We start from the raw sequence: 5,125 nt of genomic DNA on the forward strand, positions 1-5,125 counted from the left end.
ACACCGAGTGCCAACTAAAAGATCAGACTCCACTGATCTTCCGGAGGATTCAGTTTCTAGTGTGCAGGTTGGAGAGCTACTGGCACATTCTAATCAGACCTGCAGAGGTCGGCCTGGTTTTATGGCAGAAACTTAGAATGCCATATATGTGCATATAGAGGGCTGTGGGAGTCAAAGAATGTTCTTTTTCTGGGGCCACAGCCCAAGTGCCCTGCAGCCACTGGCCCATGTGGCTGGAAGGGGCGGGGACAGTTGGAGAAGTGATTTGTCTACCATTAGAGGCTCCATGGTTTGTAGATTCTTGCCTGTCTGTAGTTCCCTGCTGTCTGTCACTTCGCTGCTGTCTGGCATTTCTAAATACTGAGCAGTGTTGTCTTGTATGGGGGTGGGGGGCAGAATGAGGGGGCAAGGGTTGGAATAACAGTCTATTTACACCAACGTCTTTTCAGAATTCCCACGTGTGTATATCTCTTGTAAAGTCCCCACATACAACCAGCTTTTAATTATTCATGCTAATAGGCATAATTGAAATTAATGAGCTAATAACAGCATCTTCTCTTCCAAAATCCTTTTCTTTTTCTGTACCACATCTACCCCAACTGAGTAACAAGAACATGAGCTCATTATACATGAAGTGATAGTGTGCAGAGAGCAGTACAGTGTTGGAAGGGTAGAAGAAAGGCAAAGTTTAGTGTACTCAAAATGAATGTTCATTTTCCCAAAGAAGTAAAATCAATTGCACTTCTTGATATGAAGACATATAAGTAATACTCGTATGTCCTCGAATAAAGAATTATTGTTTAAATTAGACCAATAGATTGTTTAAATTTACCTGCCAACTTCAATCACGATGGGACATGATGGTACATGATGGGAAAGCAATGTACTGAAAATGATTCCTGAACCAAGGACATGGCAGGAGGAGGGGGCAGGGTGTAGTGGCATGTCTTATTCTGTCTAGAATTTTGAACTTTAGAACAGCCTTAACTTAAGATGAATTCCTTGATCCATATCATACCCACCATGCCCAAGTCATTCGTACATACTTCACCTTTAGGACAGTGATCCCTTCCATTTCTGGGACACAGATTCCCATTGACTATCACTTTCCTCCCCTCATCTCCACTTACACAGCTGCCTCTGCGCTGGCTTTCAACAGAGAGCATCTAGGAGGAAAGTTCCAGCAAGATAAGTCATCGGGAAGAAATGAGAGTGGTGTCCCGTGATGACAGATCTTTGAGAAAACGTGCATTTCTCAGAAGAAAAAAAAGAATGATTCAAGTCTGATGTCCATGGAAACTCTGGTTACTCACCAGTGTAAGAATTGACCCGGCATGCCTTGTGAAGCAAGTCATAGGTTAAAGATAAGGATAAAATGGGCTTCTAGTGGTGTTCAGCCCTTCTAGGAAGACAATCATTTGTGGCCAAAGCACTACATGTTCTATAAAAAGTTAAGCTAGCATGCATTCAACAAACATCCTTATCCACTCGCTAATTTATGGGAGACATTGTACTACACGCTGATTTTGCTTCCTAATTTCTCCAATAGGGATTCTTGCCTTGACATTCCTGCCCTTTCTACCTTCTATTCCTGGAGGTGTCATTGTCCGCCCAACCTCCTATGGCTCAGAAAATAGCTCACTATGAGCATTTAGACATCGGGTTCTCCCAAGTTTGCACTTCCTTAATGAGTGTTTTGCCCTTACTGAACTGACTCAGACGGAGGTGTAATGCCCCAGCATTTTATCTGCCCTAGATCTTGAATGTCCTCCGAAGTGAATTGAGGGCCCATTTATTGTGAAGAAAAACACATCTGTTCCCATTTCAGAGGTGTATGTAAAATCTAGAAATTTGGAACTGGGTTGAGGTAACAATCTCTTTATATCATTGCACCCCAGTTATATACTATTTCCATCAAACTGACAAGGACTAACAATTTTATACTAAATAACCCTAGGATAATTTTAACATTTTTATGCATACAACATTAACAAAACCCTTAATTGCCAGCATACTGGCTTTATATATTTTTTTTTCTTCTTTTACATTTTATTAGGGACTCCAACAACTCTTACCACAATCCATACATATACATACATCAATTGTACAAAGCACACCCATACACTCCCTGTCCCAATCACTCTCAAGGCATTTGCTCTTCACCTAAGCCCCTTGCATCAGGTCCTCCTGGCTTTATATTTTTAACATTTCTAGATTAATTTAAAAGGAACCCCCATGATGCAGTGGTTATAATCTTCCATCAAAAAGGTCACAGGCTTGAGCCTACCAACTACTTCATGGGAGAAAGATGTGGCAGTCTGCTTCTGTGAAAGTTGACACCCTTGGAAAGGCTCTGAAGCAGTTCTACTCTGTTTTGAAGGATGGCTATTTGTAGGCATTACTCAGTGTCAGTGAATGAAATGAGGTAAGATCATTTTGTCTCTAACACTTTTCCTTTTCCACCTGTATCTCTTTGTAAGTCAAGCTCCATCACCATTCCCAGACTAAATGACACTGAGCAATTCAATTGTGGATCAAGTTCTTTACCTATGACATGGAAATAATAATAGACTCCACCTCGGGGTGGGGAATTAATGGGAAGGCTGAAGGTGCTACTACAATGAACAGAACATAGAATTGAGCTGAGAATAGATTCATACCTTTTTCAAATTGAGTATCACCATTCAAAGAGAGGGAGAGAAAAAGGTTATTGCACGTGAAGTCTTCAATCATATATATAGAAATACGTTTTAGCCAAACCCACTGCCATCGAGTCAATTCAGACTCACAGAAACCCTGTACAGTATCTGCTATTATTTCCAAAGGGTTCAGCACCCACTTGGATCATGTTCTAAGTTCTCCAGGTCGTTGACCTTCTTATCTCATTGAATCCTTTTTTTCCACATGCTGCCTCTATCTTCGGGTAGCTCCTAGCTATTGGATTGTTTCTCTTTTCTGATATTAGAACCAGATGACAAATTTCACTTGTGTGGTTTTACCAGGCCAGGCCATGCTTCAGTTGTACACCAGGTTGCTATGGGTTGGAACGACAATAATGTTCCTGTTCCCCTTTACTGGACTAGCCAAACAAAGCCCAAGAAAAATGAGGAACAATTACATGTGAAATGCCCACATGAGTGCAATGGTTCATTCTACTCCAAACTAGGCCTCTTTGCAAGATAGCAGATACTTATAACATAACATATGATAATAAGTAAAAATGTATCCATGTATGCATGTGTTTATTCCAAATAAAATGTGTTGAAATGTTTCGCTGAGGTCAGTGGATGGCTACAGACAAGGTCTCTCTGTATACTCTTGTCTGAGTCACACTAGAATGACTTAAAAAATTTTTTTCCATGTACGCAGTATATTTGAAGGGATCTGCTGAGCCAATTATCTTTCAAGTAGAGAGGTTGGCTCAGAAGTTTATGGTGACTGTTTTGGAATATGAAAGGGGTAATCTTGATAGATATTCTAGAAGCAAACAGGACTTACTCTTGTGTATTTTGACCAGACATGTCTCTTCATATTTCTATCATGGAACCACTGAAAAGTGTCCCAATCAAATTCCACATACTTCTCCTACTCTACTTGCCTACAATCATCACATGCTTTGGCTTAGTAGCCAAATATAACTTCTTGTCTATCCAACATCTCTCCATATTTTAGTCATGCTTCTCTTTGAGTCCTTACAGTTTAATTTATATTATAACATTTGCATATTAGAATCTTCCCCTTTCTCCCAAATTATATTCACTTGGACAGTAAAGACTGTATCATTATATCCTCTGCCATGCCTGAAACAGAATTTGGAATGAATTAAAAATTATAAGGAAGAGAAATAGTTTCTAATCCCTTAATATTGAATGAAATAATTCTGCTTGAATGAAATAATTACTGACCATAATTTTTCTTTTGTTTTGATATTGAAAGCAAAAGAGAAGGAAAGAAAAATAGGAATGGAGAAAGAAAGAATTAATATTCAATCTTTTAACCCTTATGTTTTTCATTCCCTGATGAACGTCCATCAGTATCTTATGTTCTCAAGTGGTGTGCAGAGTGGACTAGGCTGTGACTCCACTTGATATGTAGGAATTCTGATGGTCCAGTTATTAAGTGTTCAGCTAACAGCAGAAGTCAGGCAATTCAAACCCACGAGCCAATATGCAGGAGAAGAAAGATGCGGCACTCTGCTTCCTTAAATTTTTCTAGCCTTAAAAATTCTATGGGGTGTTTTTACTCTACCATTTAGTGTCACTGTGAGCAAGAATTGACTCCATGGTGCCCAACAAGAGCAGTAGTTCAGGGTGAAAATATAAAAACCCTATGCGCTAGAGTCAGTTCAGGCTCAGCAATCCTATGCAGTGTCTCCAAGGCTCTAGAGAGTTTGACAGAACAGCTGGTGGGTTTGAACTGCCAATGCTTATCCTAATATGACAGTGCCACCAGGGTCCCTTTAATAAAACACAGCAATTATTAATATCTATACATCAAATCTTATCACTTTTCTGTCAGTTTGGGCTTGCATGTTACTGTGATGCTGGAAGGTTAAATACCAGCATGATCATCTATGGAGAACAGGTTTCAGCAGAACTTCCAGGCTAAGACCATATTAGAAAGAAGGAAAATGTTGTCTACTTCTGACGAAGTCACCAACGAAAAATGTTATGAACAACATTTTAGTGATAGAGTGACATGAGATGAGACCCTCGAATTTGAAGGCTAAAAATATGCCTGGGGAAGAACTGTCACCCCAAAGTAGAGTGGAACTAGCTGAATGACATGGAGGTGGCAAAGCTCTGGGTTGTTCATGTGCTACTAGGACATGACTCAAAATAAGAAAAAAATCTGTAACCATTCATTCATAATTGAAACATAGAATATGCAAAGTATGAATCTAGGAAAATTGTAAATCATCAAAAATGAAATAGAACAAATAGTAACAAAGTAGGCAATGTGAGGGAGAGGAAATTGACTGGCATTGGTATGTTCAAATGGACCATCATATAGTTTACTATACCAGAAGTGACAAATTCAAGAGGAATGGCATCACATTTATCATCCTAAGGAAATTTCAAGATCTACATTGAAGTACAGTGCTGCCTATGATAGCATCTATACA

The sequence above is a fragment of the Tenrec ecaudatus genome, chromosome 11, assembly GCF_050624435.1.
Source record: "Tenrec ecaudatus isolate mTenEca1 chromosome 11, mTenEca1.hap1, whole genome shotgun sequence".
Classification (NCBI taxonomy): domain Eukaryota; kingdom Metazoa; phylum Chordata; class Mammalia; order Afrosoricida; family Tenrecidae; genus Tenrec; species Tenrec ecaudatus.